Source organism: Vicugna pacos, chromosome 5 (genome assembly GCF_048564905.1).
Source record: "Vicugna pacos chromosome 5, VicPac4, whole genome shotgun sequence".
Taxonomy (NCBI): domain Eukaryota; kingdom Metazoa; phylum Chordata; class Mammalia; order Artiodactyla; family Camelidae; genus Vicugna; species Vicugna pacos.
The window spans coordinates 5,613,349-5,631,433 of NC_132991.1; the positions used below are offsets into that span (position 1 = coordinate 5,613,349).

At 40.2% G+C, this 18,085-nt stretch overlaps 1 long non-coding RNA gene across 2 annotated transcripts in view; it reads left to right on the forward strand.

Annotated features, from left to right (window-relative positions):
- The window catches only part of LOC140696555 (uncharacterized), a 45,352-nt gene that overhangs the window by 17,403 nt on the left and 9,864 nt on the right, over nucleotides 1-18,085 (forward strand). Inside the window, exon 3 of one of the 2 annotated variants that reach the window (XR_012073022.1) lies at nucleotides 16,282-16,448. The exons of the other annotated variant lie outside the window; for it this stretch is intronic. This is a non-coding gene — a long non-coding RNA (uncharacterized lncRNA). The remainder of the gene's footprint in view (nucleotides 1-16,281; nucleotides 16,449-18,085) is intronic. 2 annotated transcript variants of the gene reach the window in all.

The window sequence follows — 18,085 nt, forward strand, 5'->3', positions numbered from 1 at the left end:
GACTCATGTCCTAAGACCACCTCCAAAGATTCTTCTCAGTCATGATAGTTTTTAAAAGGGGAAAAAGGAGAAGTAATATCTATTAATCATCAAGGCAGAAGATTAGAATCTGCATCATTTTCCATGGCGTGCAGGCTGGCTGATTCCTCACAATCTTTCTTCATATCTTATCTTGGCCATGTGGTCTGCCTGCAGAGTTGCTAACAGGGCTACTGGGAGGAGACAACTAATCTTTCTTTAACTACTTAGTTCTTCATTCTGACTTCTTTTAATCTAGGGAAAGAATCAACAGGTTAGGAAAGATCTTGTGTGCATTTAGCAGAGCTTAAATCAAGAGTTAGAGCAAATGTTATCTAGGGATCTCATTTTTATAATTAAGGTTAAAGAGGAACAAAAATAGACAAACAGGAAAGGAACAAAATAGCTGCTTACAAACCCACTTGCCAACCCCTAGCTACTTTCTGCCCACATTGTCCTAACTGTTACTCACTGGAGAAGGACTCTGGAATGCCTTCTTTGTGCAGGCCTTAGACTAGAGACTGAGGATAAAAAGAGGAAATGAGAAATACCTCCTACACTCTCATGGCTCACAATGGGGAGAGTCACACAGAAGGTGTACCTCCACAGTAGGGGAGTGGGGCAGAATCAAGGAAACCTCCAACAGAGGAGGAGACCCGTGAATGACATATTGCAATATGCCAGGTCATCAGATGTGTTAAGGTGATTGGGCATCCAGGAAGCTAAAGCAGCAAAAGCACAGAAAATCCAGATTCTGAGAGCCCATGATGTATTGGCACATTTAAGTTTTTCAGAGTCTCCAAAGCCTGGAGAACATGGCTCCACGATTAAAATGAGGAAAGGCTTAGGGATAGCAACGTGAGGAAGTTGCAATGAGAGGAATGTTCTGGAAACTGCATCTCCCTAACAAAAATATGATCAATATTGACTGAGAGTAGCCTTTGTGCTAATGGAGAATATGAGGAAGAGAAAGTCTGTCCTGCTCTCCAAAACCAGCATCTGAAGCTTTCTCCAAGGATGGAATTTTTTTTTTCCCTCAAGTAATCAGACAAAAAAGGCAAAGGATAGATCCTAAAGATCTTCTTGCCCTATCTTTTCCTGAAGTGATGGGAGTCATAAAATGTTCTCAGCCAGAATGAGACATTGGTTTCACAATTTAAGAGGAGCCTTGAGGAATTCAGCAAAGTCTGGGTTGGAGGGGGCCATGGCTGGAGTCGGGGTGGGTGCTATGTTTAGGACTCTGTCCTGGGAATTAAAGGACATGAAGATGTGGTTGAGATGAGGCCATGAAACTCCTGTGGAACAGACTGGCATTTAATTTGTCTGCCATAGATCACACTTTAATTACTTCTGTCTTCAAGTAGCATTAGGTAATGAAGTCAGTCAACTCCAGATTAGAATTTGCCCAATCGTTAGCCACGAGACATAGGGCAAGTTCTAAAACCTACTTCCCTCCCTTGCTCCTTTCCTCTCTTCCCTTCTCTCACATTGAACACACACACACTCTGGCCTGTCCATCTTCATCTCCTCCATTCTCCCAACACAGGTGAGCCATAATTAAATCAAATCGATTCTTTACGTTTTTATGATCATGTGGGAGCTGCTGTTCCCAGTTGGAGCATGTGTCACACCACCTTGACCTTTCCTCTCTTCTACGATGTTTCAGTTGTGTTGCAGTTGAACTTTGTTGCCATTTTCTATTTTCTTTCTGCCTAGTTTTCTATAAACTTGTAATCTGTTCAACTCGAAACCATGTCTCTCCGTATAATGTTTCAGTCAGTTATTCAGTGTTATTTGGCATTATATCGCTTTTATTTTTTTGGTTGTTGAATAAATGAATCCTGGAACCTCTGGTCTACTCTAGTTTCCCAGTTTCTACTACTGGAACCCCTGTACAGGCGAGGCATAGCCATCATCCTAGGCAGAATTTGCCAACAGAAATTGAATGGAAGCTACATTTGTAAGTTTAAAGTTCTAGGAAAAAGTAAACACGAAACAGGCAAGTTTAATTTTAATAATATAGCCTAGGCAAACTGCTATGTTCAACAATCTATCATTTCAGCATACGATCAATATATAAATTTAAGATATTATATATCACTTTTGTTTTTAACAAATGTTGAAATCCACAGTGCACTTTATATTGAGAAGGGATCAGCAAACCTATTGGCCAAATTCTGCCTCCTACCTGCTTTTGTAAATAAAGTTTTATTGGAACAAATCCTTCATCATTTGTTCCTTATAGTCAATGGCTGTTTCATGTTAAAATGACAGAGTTGTCCAGTCTACAAAGCCTAAAATATTTACAACCTGGCCCTTCGTAGAAAACTTTTGCCAATTCCTGACTTAGGTCACGTCCCGATTTGGACTAACCACATTTCAAGCGCTCAGCAGCCCCGTGTGGATAGCAGCTTGCATGCTCAACACCTCTTCAGTGTGTACTTGTAGATTTTGCTTTCCTCTCTCTTGGCTTATAGACTTCTAGTCTATTCTATTCTTCTTCTTCCCCTTTTATTTTTCTTCCATGTCTTGGTAGATAGAGGATATCTTCCAGCATATTTTCTAGAAAAAAAGTGCATGGAAAGTAAAATATTTTTTAAACTTCACATGTTTATTGTATCATCAAAATCAATCAATCAACTGACTAGGTAAGAATATCCAGATTGGGAGGCATTTGTTCAAAATTTGAAATTTAGCTTCTTGGTCTTTTGACATTCAGGACTGCAGCTGAGAATCTGAGACTCCTTCCTATTTTCCTGATGTTTTATATGAGATGTTTTATATGTGTGTGAGTGTGTGTGTGTGTGTGAGTGTGTGTGTGTGTGCGTGTGTGTGTCTCAGGAAGCTTGTAGCACCTTCTCTTTGTCCACAGTACTCAGCGCCTTTACAAGGTTTAACTTGAATTTCTATTTATGAGTATTCATTTAAATAGCCTTTACTAGTGTCACTATTTTTAGCTCCAAGTGGTGTCCCCAGAGCCAGAAACACTCTGTTTTGACTACTGTAGAAGATAAATCGTTCCTCTTTTTGTTACAAAGCAGTTGTCCAATTAGGCAAAGTGGGAGAGGGAATAAGAAGAAATATGTCTTTAGCCTCGCCTTCACCCCTACTATTGTAAGTAAGTGCTAACACCAGATTATGGACATTTTCATTTCCTTCCTTCCTTCCTTTTTATTTTATTTTATTTTTTGGTACTTGGCAACTTGCTTTTTATTTTTTCTAAGGCTAGCTAAGGGTATATCACTCTCTGGTCTGAAAAGACAATTTCCACGCATCTGTCTGCTTTTCAGTTTCCAAAACATTATAGTCATTATCCTTGCTTCTATCTCATTGTATATTTATGGTTGTAAACAAATTTTTTTATGTAATTCTCATGGGATATTGGGATAGAGTATGCATGTTTAATCCAACAACTTAAATAAGAATTCCTCCAACTGCTTTTAAACTCATATTTCTCATATTTAGAGTGGTGAGAATAATATTTACCTCACACAGTTGTTTGAAGATTAGAGACAATATTTTCCTGAACAATATTTCTCACCTATACACGCCATAAAAATAAATCAAACCACTTTGTTAAATGTCTTCAGGATAAGACATAGTGAGAACAAAATCAGATAATGACAAAACGAGAAGATTGTGTCACTAGACTTTCTCTTTCATAATTGGACTACAAATTCAATTGTCATTTGTTTGTACTTTCTAATTTCATTACTTCGTATGACTGCTCATTTGTACTGTGACTTAGAGACAGATAGAACTCAGACCAATTATAAAGGAAGTAAAAAGTTTGGTGAGGCTAGACTTTTTAAAAATAATATATATTCTTTAAATAAATCTGTAATCCTTTGTTTCCATATTATATATTTTTTATTGAAGTACAGTCAGTTACAATGTGTTAATTTCTGGTGTACAGCACAATGTCCCAGTCCTGCAAATATAGACATACATTCACTTTCACATTCTTTTTCATTAAAGGTTATTACCAGATATTGAATATAGCTCCCTGTGCTCTACAGAAGAAATTTTTTAATCTATTTTTATACATAGTGGTAAACACTTACAAATCTCCAACTCCCAAATTTATCCCTTCCCACCCTTTTCCCCCCAGTAACCGTAAGATTGTTTACTATGTCTGTGAGTCTGTTTCTGCTTTGTAGATGAGTTCATTAGTGTCCTCTTTTTTTTTCTTTTTTTAGATCACACAGATGAGTGATATTGTATGGTACTTTCTTTCTCTTTCTGGCTTATTTCACTTAGAATGACAAACTCCAGATCCATCCATGTTGCTGCAAATGGCATTATTCTATTCTTTTTTATGGCTGAGTAGTATTCCATTGTATAAATATATCACAACTTCTGTATCCAATCATCTGTCGATGGACATTTGGGTTGCTTCCATGTCTTGGCTATTGTAAATAATGCTGCTATGAGCATTGGGGTGCATATGTGTTTTGAATTAAGATTCCCTCTGGATATATGCCCATCCATTTTGAGAAGAACTGAGTCATCCTGAAAAGAAAAAGGACAGTTAAGCTCAGCAGAAGTCATCCTTCTGATGCTTTCAGGACCGGGAGCTCATGGGTACCTGAGTAGCCATCACAGGAGAGGTGGAGAAGCTACCCTTTTCCAGGAGCTCCAGCAGCCATGAAGCAAAGCCTCCTCATTCAGAATCCAGTCTGCAGAGCAGACTGTATCTGTTCCAATCAGATTGCCAGGAGGCAATCAGGAAATGGACATCAAAAGGAAATTGAAGACCCTGAAAAGCTATGGACAGTGAAAAACCCAGAGGTTTAACAATAGAGAAGATCATTAACACCTCAAGGGGCACTGGGAGGAGGCAGGTATATTTAGCCCAAGATCTGGGGTCACCAGGCAGAAGCTGGAACCCTGGTGTGCCTATTAAATTGGAGATGAGAGCCCAGAAGAAGTGTCACCTGGGCCCAAAACAAGGGAAAGAAATACTATGGTTTTTCCTTTCCTCTTGGTCTTGATCTTATTTCAGTGCCTTCCACTGGTCAAGCCTGTTTGCGGTCAAAGCCTTGGTGGAAATGCAGCTGACAAGCGCCAATTTCAGAGCAGAGGGGAAGGTTGTGGAACGTACCTGAGACAAAGGTGCCCCAAACAACCACAGCATCAAATGAGACCTGCCCCCCTGCGGTACCCAGTACAGAGGGGAGAGAGGGAAGCAGCACAAGACAGAAGACAGAGAAGAAACCAGCTGTTTCCATTCCCTTCCCGCTCACTCCCAGACCCCCTCTCCACGCTAAGCCTGTGCTCAGGGAGTCTAATCTCGTAGTATTAGGCGGCCTGGCAAGAGCAGACCAAGTGCACGCCCACACCCTGCCCGCGGCTCAAGCGACACCACCGCAGGCTGGTTCTATTCACTGGATGACTCACTGACAATAACAGCCTTTTTCCTTAGAAAAGAAGGCAGACTTAGGAATTCTATGGATTCTGATTCAAATCAGGCTCTGTCTCTGTCAATACTCCTGATGTCATTCAAGTTGTTTAACCTCAGAAGTGAAATGTCCTCTGGGTGTGGGGATAGCAATGTCAGTCATTAGGTTTTCCCAAGGACAACGCCCCCATGTGGATCAGAGAGATGCTTGCTAGTATTGGTCTCTCTGCAGTTTCATGAATAGGGTTGTTTTTAATCTCCTCTCTGTCTATGAGAAACCCATTTATTGGATAAAACCCATCGTAAGTCTCTTTTTTTACCATTAAACTGTCAGCGAGGAGTTCTGTTTATCTATACATCTCTTTTCACCGAGCTCATTCCGCAGTGGCCACATGGTAGTTATTTGATATGTTAATTATGAAGGGTCTGGAGGATGAAGTGTGTGGGATTCAGGTGTTTGGAACCAAGTCCGGTGCCTGGTGGGCACTAGGTAGAGGTTGGATATTGTGGTCCTTTGGATGTACAGATAAGCTTTTAGATCTCCCATTAAGTTATTAATATTCAATCAAGCATGGCTTGTTAGTGGGGGCTTTTTCTACTATTTATTTGGTATTTATTTATTTATCTATTCATTCATTCATTCTTAATGACGATTTTCCAATATATTTATTATCACAGGAATATACACGTGCACATAAATAATTGCCAAGATGTGGTCCCCTAAATACTTTGGAGAGATATAATCTGTTTTGTAGATGGCTTCCCTACACTAAATGAGAGATATCTGTATAAAAATCAGCACAGACTGAATGGAACCCCATGGTAAAATGGAATCTTATCTATGACTATGTATCTGTATGTATTACAAAGTTACCTGTATATACACCATCTTGGTGGTTGCTCGTTCCTCCCATAATAAATGTTAGGCAATTAACTCTTGTTTATGCAACACATCCATTTTATTTTTGCAAAAAAGGAAACAAGTGAATTTATGTTTTAATATGTTTTTGACATGTTTGCTTTACCATCTCTTTGTATAAAGAACTTTGGTCCCTGATTTTTGCCCCTAGTGCTGAACTCTGTGCATCCCTGCCGCGTGCTGTCCTTCTGCACAATATGTAGGTTGCAAAGAAGAGGAATCAATTACACATCGGTTGACCCTGGCAGAGGTCCTCACCTTAGTGAGCAATCGGCTACAAATCTACAGGTCTACAGCCTTACATCGCTTATCTTTGGGTCACTTTTGCTTCGCCAGTGGTCCTTTGTGAGTTAGATTCTCTTGGCTTGTGCCTTGGAGGTAGGGTGATGAACACCTGTCATTTTTAGACCAATATAATTTTAAGCACTGTTTGTTTATTTCTCTCTCCTTCCCCCCTTTCTAAATAAAGATGATATCACCACCCACGACCCAGTACTCCCCCCACATACACTCCTCTACCACCAAAGGCACATCCAGCCACATGGTTTTATGTCCAATTTGTGTGTCGTGATGAGAAATGTGAAAATCCTTGGCAGAGATCATTAATTTTATAGCTTGTGTTTCGAAAAGTAGTTCCTGGGCTATTTACATCTCTTCATATTAACACCTGAGAAAATGAGCGTGCTGAAGATATCAAACTTGAAAGCAAATTGTGTTGACTGTCTCCTTCTAAATACAATTCATGGCTTAGAACAGATCTTTATGACTCATGATCAAATATTTTCCTGGTGTTGCATTTGATGTGTGCTGCAGCGACACTGAAGGTCTTTGGGCTTTTTGAGTCCAAGGCATTTAGCTGCCTTTTGGATTTCAATATTCAAGGTGAAATTATTACAATTCATCTTGGCAGGGACAATTGCTCTTGGAATTAACTGATATGAGTATGATGAGTTGCGAAAGATTTCCAATTCTGGAACTCAAAATTTATTCACCTTATGAAAGGAGGAGTTGAAGGGGATCCCAGAAGTTATATAAGGTCATTTTATTTACTCTATTTCATTAATTTTTAAAATTCAGCTTCTTTGAGGTATAATTGATGAAAATGTAAGGTATTTAAAGTATCCATTAAGATGATTTGATATATGCATATATATTGTCAAAGGATTCCTGCCCTCTATCTGGTGAATTAATACGTGTATCCTCTCAAGTATTTTTCTGGTGTGTGTGTGTGTGAGAGAGAGAGAACGTTTAATTTCTATTCTCTCAGCAAATTTCAATAATACAAACTAGTGTTATCAACTTGAGTCAGCATGTTTTATGTCAGATCAGTGGATCCCAGAATTTATTCATCTTACAGCTGAAAATTTGTACTCTTTTGCCAACCTCTCCTTTCTCCTCCTGTCTGCCAGCCCCAGCAACCATCTTGCTACTTCTGTCTCTATATGAGTTTGACTTCTGTTTTTAGATTTTATACATAAGTGTGATCATACAATATTTGTCTTTCTCCATTTGGATCATTTCACTCAACATAATGTCCCCAGGTTCGATCCCTGTTGTCACAAAAAGAAATTTCCTCCTTTCTCATGGCTGAATAATATTTCATTGTATATTTACAGCATATTCATCTTTCCCTTTATCCATTGATGGGCAACGGGTTTGTTTTCATATCTTGGCTACTGTGAATAATGATGCATTGAACCAGGGATTGCATACATCTCTTCAATATCCTGTTACAACAGTGGTGAGAACACAGACCACAGAAGCTTAAGGGCTTTGTGGCTGTTCTCACAAGAGAGAGGCTCTGGTTTGATACTGGTGGGCAGAGACCACCAGAGCGGGGTAGGATCAGAGAGGTTAATCAGTCGGTGATCAGAGGCATCAGACTGTGTCCCACTCTGCACCTCCTGCAGAATCACAGGCACCAGAGAATTACTCCAATCGAAAGTGAAAAGATGATCAGCCAGTGGCATTTTACTATTTCCCCTAGGAGAGTCAGCGCTCCTCGTTTGTACCTAATATAAAGCCTCTGCCTTTGGAGCTGTGGGGTGAAAGAAGTGTAGGTGATTTTATACCCCTCCATGGTCAACCACCTGCAGTAAAATTCTCACTCAAAACAACCGTTCCCCATATTCACACTTGGCAGCGTGATAGTCAGCCCCCATCTCCTTCAGACACAGGAATTTACAGGCAAGCAGATCCACTCAAGAGCAGAGGAAGCTCACCACAGCTTCTTATGCCAATTAGCATTGCCTTTCATCCATAACTAAAATAAATATCCAGAGATTCTCACACACCTTTGAGAAAAAGGAATCTGAACAACAACAATAAAAAAAGAAAAAAGTGAAGATGCAAAGTGCATATGCCCAAAGAAAAACAAGAATTTGAGGGGGGGGAAAAAGAGAACTTAAAAAATGCTAGAAGAGAAATAAAATATTGTCTTCATGAATGAATTAACTTATTAATAAGAGTACATATTTAGCAGACGCCTGCTATGAGCCAGACACTGTTGGGGCAGAGAGGGTAGGGTTAGTGCAGTGAGAAGACGGGTAATGGCTCTCACCTCATATCGCTTACTTTGTTGTGGGAAAATAGACGCTGAAAAAAAAACAGCAAATAAAAGATAAGTTCAGATAGCAGTTAGGTACCAAAAAGGTATTTAAGCAGGTTAAAAAACTAAAGAGTTGGCAGTAACAAAAAATTGAGTCTGTCTGTCTGTAACAGAGAACACGCTTATTACTTGGATTTCAGGGAAGCCTGGGGAATCGGGCTTTTACAGCTCCAGAGAAAATGACCCTGACCCAGATCCCACCACGAAACCAGTACAATGGAGAGATCGGTGATTGAACCCCTGAGGGCTCTCTGTGTTACCTGGCACCCTCATCATCAGACACGCTGAGAAATCACTGCCACGGTGGCTTTGGGATGGTCGATGGACTCGCCCCCTCTGTCAAGGAAAGGCGGCGACCCCACCTGAGACACATCACTAGCTTCCCACCTGAAGTCGAAGGTGGGTGCCTCTGGTGGGGGAGCTCTGGCCTTCCTAGCAGCCAGGAAGCGGGTAGAAGTCCGTGGCATTTTCACTTCTAGAATAGGAGGCACACTCCGACTCATAAATGGGGGAGTTTTTTGAAATATAGGAAAGGGTTTCAGGTAGTGGGTCACCCAAACCAGTGACAAACATCTTCCACAGTGGATGGATGAAAGGATCAGCTACAACTCTAGGACACGCTGTCATCTTCCTCTGCCTTCTGTGCCTTCGTTTTCCTCATCCATAAACAAAAGACCAGGATCTAATTATTGCTGACGTTACTCCCATCTTTTACATTGTAAGACTCACTGATTCAAAGAGAAATGGCGAGACGAAAACAGTTCACACAGAATGTTCAGAACGTAGACAGATGAAGCCAAATGAGGAAAGAGTTCTCTGAGGCAAACAAGAGACTCAGTGCAGCCTTGTCACAGCAAAATGATGACAGAATTCAGCCTTATAAGAGGAGGGAGAGGAAGAGAGAGAAAGAGCGAGAGAGACTGAGAAAAAAGTCTACAGAGAGCTGAGTCATGCATCTGAGAGGCAGTCGAATTCTGCTTAGAAACGCAATCATCCGAACTGACTGATGTAAGAACACAACGATGAATATTCCTTAGCTTCACGTTCACGGCAGCATTCTCCAGAGAAAACTTACAGTGCTGAGTGTCTGACCCGAAGGGGGGAAGGTCTAAGACTGTAATGAAGGCATCTCACACATTCATTCATTCAGCAAATTTTCATTCCACCTTCCACATTTATTAAGGACGAGACATGTGCTCCCAGCTGGCACTGACTCACAGCCTAGAAATCAGTGATTGCAAGAGCATGGCACACGTCAAAAAGTTAGGACACATGTGACATCAGAGAACAGAGGGAGAGTACCCAACATCCCCGGAGGCACAAAAAATATGTCCAAAAAAGCGTTTGACTTGATTTGAGAATTCAAGGTTAGCGCTGTTGAGATGGGGTTACATATGGACAAAGCGCCCGAGAACCTAAGATGGGAGCCCCGTCACACCAGGCTTTGTGTTTCTTGCCAAGTAGTTGACACTCAATCCTGGAAACAACAGACTGGCACAGAAGGAGGTGGGGCCCAGGACAAATTAGAGGATGGTTTTAATAGTGCCCGAAAGAAGTGATGATAGATTCCGGGCAAGGGGATGGGGTTGAAGGAAATAGCATGATGCATTCAAGGGAAAATGCAGAAGATCAGTAAAGAAAACAGCTGCAGTGTAGTATAATCCTGGGTGTGGTGTCCTCAAGCCCTAACTTCAAACTAATTTCAACCTGAAAAGTAGGACAAAAAAGTGTGTGTTTTATATGTGTGTGTGTGTGTGTGTGTGTGTGTGCGCGTGTGTGTGTTATGGAAAAGTCTAAGAGGGTCTATTTTCACATCAGAATTGTTTTGTGATCAATATTCTGACTGCCACGTTTCCTAAATGTTAGCATTTTTATAAGGCTAATGTATTCAAGAAGCACTTGTTTTATGGAAAAGGTGGAATTTGTATTGCATCTTTAAAAACAGGTGATATTTATCTCCCCAGAAGGGAGAATGGCAGGCTCTGCTCCATGGGAAGCAGATTGATCGGTATCATGAGGTCGAAATGAGTCGGATTCAGGCTAGCGATGATAAGAAGATGATACCAGCTAAACCCACCAACCACATACGCAGAGAACAAGTGTAAAAATAATCAGCTTCCTCTGGAAGAACTGCTGATCTCCGCCTACCGGCGGTGGTAGGAGAAGGAACTGAAGAAGGTTGGTTTAAGAAACTATTTGAAGCCAGGATGGGGTTAAATTAGATGAGTGGACTGACCCATGAGGGACAGGCGAGTGGCTTTCAGTAGCTAGGGGGAAAAAAAAAAAGACGGGAAGAATCAGGAACTGGGAGGGTTGTGAGTGTTTCTAAGATCAGGAGAGATGGAAGAGATACACTTTGATAGCTGAACTGCGATCTAACAAAGAGACAAAACAGAAATGGTCATTTCAGAGAGCAGCACGATTACCTGTGTGAAGACAGGCGAGCTCTCAAAGGCGAGGTGTGTTTGCGGCACTGAGAGTGACTTGAGCAGATTGGAGCCAAGGGCATGTGTGAGTGCGGGCTCGCACATGCGCACTTGGGCTAGGGATGCTGAAAAGGAGGTGCCACTCCCGTGTTGGGGGTTGTAATGGATGAAGAGGACATGAAGTTAGACAGACAGGAGTCAAATCTTAGCTAATCTTCTATGGAATACCACTGAGTCTGAGCTTTATCTGATAATGTGTTGTCATTAAGAAGACCTGGGACATTGTGCTGTACACCAGAAACTGACACATTGTACTGAACGTACTTCAATAAAAAAAAAAAAAGAAGAAGACGAAGAAGGTGGGGAGGAAGGTATAGCTCAAGTGGTAGAGTGCATGCTTAGAATGTACAAGGTCCTGGGTTCAATCCCCAGTACCTCTATCAAAAAATAGAAGTAAGTAAGTGAAGCTAATCACCCATACTGAAAAAAAAAACTTCCTTAGGGGGAGGGTATAGCTCAGTGGTAGAGCGCATGCTTAGCATACACAAGGTCCTGGGTTCAATCCTTAGTACCTCCTCTAAAAAATAAATATATAACTAAACTTAATTACCACCCCCCAAAAATAAATTAAAAAATTAATTTAAAAAATGTTTAATGAAGAGCAGGAGAACTGAAAAATAAAAAAAAAGACCTAGGATAAGATTTGCAGTTTTGAAAGATCTGTCCTCATGGTGGACAATGAGGGGAGGTAGGAGAGAGACAAAATTGAGCCATTCTGTTTTTCCTAGTGATCCTCAAAATGTATTCTCTATACGAATCACCCAAGAATCTTGTTAAAACACAGATTATGATTCATTGGTTCTGGGTGGAACCTGAGTTTCTGTATTTATAAGATTTCTTTCAATTATAAGATTCCAATTGCTGATCCTCAGGCAGCATTTCAAATAACAAGAGTTAAAAGGTCATTTTTCTGACCCTGGTGAAGTGTTGACAGCCTGAAAATTAGACTATAGCTGTTGCTGTACAACTAATTAGTCTTAACTAGGTGATTTCATGATTAGTCATATTCCTGATATGTGACACACATGAACTTCCATTATTAACAGCTATAACCACCTAAGAACGTTTACACAAGCCTGTAGCCTCTCGGTTTTCTCCTCTGTATAAATCAAAAACACATTCTATTAACATGTTTCCCTTCTTCATATAAATACCTGTGCCACAAACTTATATGTCTAACTGATTTTTTCCAATAGAGATATGAAAACAGGTAACAAAATCATAGTGCATTTCTTGCATTTCTCCAGGACTCACAGGATTGAGTTTCTGCTCCAGCCTGGAGAGGTGGTGTAAATTAAACATGCCCTTTTCCAGCCTATGTTTGAACACTGATGTAATGAGGCTTCTGTTTCCTCTCCTGGACAGATTGATTTGAGAATCAATGAGAAGATTTTCTTATGCTTTCATATTCTTCCAGTGCATATTGCTGTATTTGGTGACTGGTTTTAGTTAAAGAGTTGCTGGGTATTCATTTTCTAAACACAGGAACCAAAGAAGAAGAGAATTTCTGCAGAGGTTTGATTTTTGTTGATTGGATCAAGCTATTCCCTAAAGTCACTCCTCCGTCACTCCCTGCATACGTTTTATATATGATTTGCAAGAATAATGGATGTTTGATTTAGTTGTGAAATATTTTCTCAGGCTCACTTGTGGCTTTTATTTCTTCCTACCTCATGTTTATTCTTTTTTATCTTCTTGGCCCCTTTTCTAGTCTCACCTGGGAAATTTGCTTACTCAAACTACCCTCCAAGTTTCTCTTAATAAACTTAGATGCATATTGATTAAATAAAAGGAAGGAAAGTAGTGAAATATTTCTTTGAAAATAGAAAAAAAATCCATTAGATTTAGTGTCAAAAACTGTGAAGGATCAGAGATTTTAAGTCACCAAGTTCATCTGCCAGTTTCAGTGTCCTGAGAGGAGATACAAGCAAGACTCCTGGGTCAGGATCATAGGACATTAACAAGAGATTCAAGATCGAGTCCATCTTTCTTGTTGCCCCACCTACTTTCACAAGGGGGAGAGCCCCAGTTGGGTGTCACCCCTGCAGTGAGTTTGCACCACAGCTCAGAACACTGAGCTTAGGGAATCCGAGTATTTTGTAACAAGCAGCAAGCAAACTTGCCCAATATTTCCCCTAGAGGGAGACATGATCATGATTATAGTGGATGGTAAACAAGTCTGCCCTCTGCTCTGGAGAGCGACGCTAGCTTTGTATTCCTAGGCTGTTCATTGTACAAACATCCTTGAAGAGACAGTCGAGTGGAGAAGCTGTTAGTGCCAGCAGTTGAAAGAGGTTTAGAAATGGGAGAGACCCATGGACAATTATCTCCCAACACTTATAAAATGATTTTTTTGTAATTTAAGCTATAAACCAACTTGATGACTCGAAAAGATTTTTTTTAATTTCATTTTGAGCAACTGCCACAATGAAAAGTCACCATTTCATTATTCAAAAAAGGCAACATTAAAGGGCTTTGGATTTTGAAAGTTGTGAATGTCACTGTGCTCAGCTACACCTTGATGAGTAACTTTGGACAATACATCTTGCCTGTCTAAACCTCAGACACCAGGAACCCAAGGAAGGCAGAGCAGCTCTTCTGCAGCACCGGTCTCCCAGCGTGTGCCTGGCGGGGTATCGAAGGCCATCACTAAGTATGTCTGCCTCCCACGTCCTCCTCTCCTCCCCTCACTCTGGGAGTTTATCCCTCTACATAACAGCATCCTCACCTTCTGACTGAGTTCTAAATATTCATGAGGAGTGCTCACGTCTGCTATTTATGTTCCATTTATTCTCTGATTGACCAAAGCAGGAAAGAAAATGAGGTATCGTATTTTTAGAGGCACAAAAAGCAGATACATTGGACCACATACCTTATCACAAAATAATTGAAGAAAGCTGTAGGTACAGTGGTGCAACTGGATTTAGAGTTATCTCTGGGCACCTTGCATAGCAGCTGGAAAAGAACAGAAACTTCAGAGCTATGCCCACCTGAAGCCTGACTCTGTTGGCTTAGTTGATAAACTGGTAAAGTTATCAGACCTGGATGATTTCAGTCTTCCACAAATAAATAAATACATAAAATTACTGATTCAAACACGTGTCTTTGTACATTGAAGTTCATTGTAGTTTTCCTGTTATACACATGACCCCTTTTCAGCTTTGACCTTTCCAATTGGTTGTGATCAGCACAGAAATATTGTCATTAGTAAGCATTGTTCAATATTACATAATATTGAAGATAATATTCTAATCAAATCAGTGAATTGCAGAAGGATCTTGGAAAGAGAAAAAAATCTGTCATAGAAGACTATCATTTTGATTTATCATAGAAAAGAAAATAAATAACAATTTTGCAGGGCAGTATCTCAAAAAGACTGTATTTTGCAAGAGAACTGTTCCTTCCTGTAAGTATTGGGTGGTTTATAAATAATTAAAAATCTGTGACCCAATATTGATAAATTGCAGATACATCTCCCCTAGGGAGTTGAACAGGGACAAGTGGCTGAGATTCTTGAAAGGCTATGACTGATGCATTCCTTCAAGACACTGCTTTTGCATCTGGAATGCCTCTAATTTGAACAGCAAGAAAAATGTGGCATGAGGAGTCTATTGAGACACCTACTTTCAAGTTGTAGCGGTAACATCTGAGCCCCGGTCTCATCATCTGTAACATTTCACATCAACCATTAGATCTATTAACAGAAAAAATATATATATAAAATCAGATATATTTGCTCCATGAACATAATGCATTTATGATGAAGAAAATGCAGATCGCTACAGATCAAAATGCCTCACCCCTGATATCTTATGATTAACATAAACAATGAGCAAAAAGGTCCAAAATGTCTGAATTCTGTTAGATGATTGAAAACCATGAATTCATCCTGACTTATGTTTGAAGTGCTATCTGCTGGCTTGGAGAATGGCCAACAGGCTAGACCTAAAGTCGGTTGATAAACAAGTTTATTCAGGCAGGAGGCTTTCCTGCGAGGTGCCAAAGGGATGAGAGTGGGTTGCATTTAATTTATCTTTGTTATTAATGATATGGAGCAGAGGATAAACAACAGAGAAATTAAATGAACAGGCGATGGGAGATCGAAAAGAGTTTCAGGCCAGTGCAATATAATGATAAGCCCCAAAGCAAGCTGGAAATCCACAATGCACCCAGGAGACGAGAAAGAACTTTTCAAATTGGAAAATACAGAAATACACACAACAAGAAATAAAATACTTAAATTCAGAAAAAAAAATTAAATTAAAAAGGGTCAAGTTAAAAAAATTAAAACTTGCAAGACTTGGAGTAAATCAGATATGTGATTGTAACCGGGTCAAACAACCAGGGACCTCTGAGCGCTGTATTGACTTACTCTCTGCTGTAATTCATCACAATCGCCATGCCAAGTAAATGTATTAATGTTTATCGTCAGTGTTTACTTAAATGAACATGTATAGATGGTTAGTGTGTGTCCTTCTGGAAAAATGATATAACCCAAAGTAAAAAGGACAATGAATTTGTCAAAATTCAGCTTCTTCGTGACTTTTTTTCAGGACCCTATCAGATGTCGTGGGGACTCTGGGGCAGGGAAGATGCCTGCTGAAACGGGCTCCATCTGCTCTTGTTCCCACTTTATCTTGTTTTCTTGACTAAATGCACTGAGGCTTATTGCTCACGTTGGTGTGGTCACTTTCCCCTTACAGTCCTATAGCCCCACTTTGGAATTGCCTTCTGTGAGATCCTAGTTATCTTTCAACTCTTTGAAAGAGTTTACCATGATTTTCATGATTTTACAAATTGTGAACCATAAAGGGGAAAATAGAAAAAATTTTATTTATTTTTTGTGCAGAAAAAGATAAAGATGCTTGAGAACAGTGTTTGGTGCTCACCTCTGTACACATTATGGCTGATTGCTCCTCTCTCTCTGTGGGAAGTCAGAGCGGAGCTGGGACTGGAAACACCAATCAACAAAAGAGAGCCAATTTATTGACTCCAGCTATAATAGACTTCAAGAAGGTATATAACAAATAACAAAACACTAAAAAAAAAAAATCAAGGGGCTGCTGAGTTGGTCATAGATCCGCCAAATTGTGTTGGCTCAAGCTGCTAGTAATCACATTAAACCATTCTTGGAATAGACAAAACCAAGTATCAAATCATGGGCTCTCAGAACGGGAAGTATGATTAGGTCTATATTAACCCTCTAACTGGTTGCATAAATTCCACATAAGTGGTCATGTAGCCTCCGATTTCTCACTTCCAGTGATGGGGAATTCACTGCCACACCAGGTACTTCATTCCACATCAGGACAACTATAATCATTTGAAAGTCCTTTCTTCCATTAAGCCCAAATCTAGTGCCTAATAATTTCCACTGGTAGCTCTTAGTTCTGCTCTCTGTGACTACAAAATAGAAAGAGCCTAACAATTCCACCTTAACATAAGACACTCACTTTTTGCAGACAGCGATCACGTTAGCCTAAGTCTTTGGCATGGGCTAAATACCACCGTTTTCCCAACTTTTCTCTTGAAACACCCTCAGTTGCATACCCACCACTTTCTTGGCCTCCTTTTATGTCTTCATCTCCAGTTTATCCTGGTCATTTAGAAGAGTTTAATGCAGGATTGAACATGCCACTGCTCTAAGTGGTGACACAGCATGAACCAGGGTCGCACATCCTCACCTGGTGTGAACACAGAGTTCATTCTATTGCCAAAGACAACACCAGCCCTTCCAGAGCCTCTGCTGGCTGATGGTGGCTGTTTCCCACCTGCACTGGGTGCTGTCTGGTCCCTTCTCCTCTCAAAGCTCTTTTTTCTCAAGAGACCATTGGTACTTCAATAATCTTCGAGCAAAAATGTAATTTCTCATGCCACAGTCCCTCGGTGGAGGGCATATGATGATTTCAAAGCAATTATGTCATGGCACAGATACTTATTATTAAATTATTGATGAGTGAATGAGGAATCTAGTAAAATAAATGGGAACTTGTATAGAGAAGAAAGTGGAGTAAAAGGACATCTCTCTGTAATAAAAAACCTACTTTTCTAACTTATATGTTTTTCCTATAACCATTCCTAAAAAAAGAATGTGAGGAGATATAAATGTCATCTTTGAAGACAAGTAGACCTGACCATGAATCTCTGCTCATCCACCCATGGGAGCTGAAAGGATTTGCAAAATTTCTCTAATACATAATTTTCTTCTTTCTAAAACTGAGATAATTCTAACACGTAGTTTGAAGATTTAAAATGAGAGGTAAGTAAAATAATGTACGAAATTGATGAGCTCAGTTTAGGAGTATGAGGCTCTGCATGAATTCACAGTAACTTCCTTCACCTCCCCGGTACCTAAGATATGACTCATGAAAAGTTTTAAATCTGCAGATAACTCCTTAGTCATTCTGACCACTCTTCATTCAAACCCAGCCTAAGAGTAGATAGATGCCTGTGAATTGTGACCAGAGGGGAAAAAAGTAGCTTTGTCTCCAAGCACCCTCTCCACCTCACCGCCACTGTATCTTGATTCCTTCTTAGCACTTTTTCAAATCTCTTTTCCCTGTGAGAGCTGAAGGATCAGGAAGTTTGGGGGAAAGTTAGAGAGAGGAAGATGAGGACATGAATCACTGACCACCCAGAGAAGGTCAGCTCAT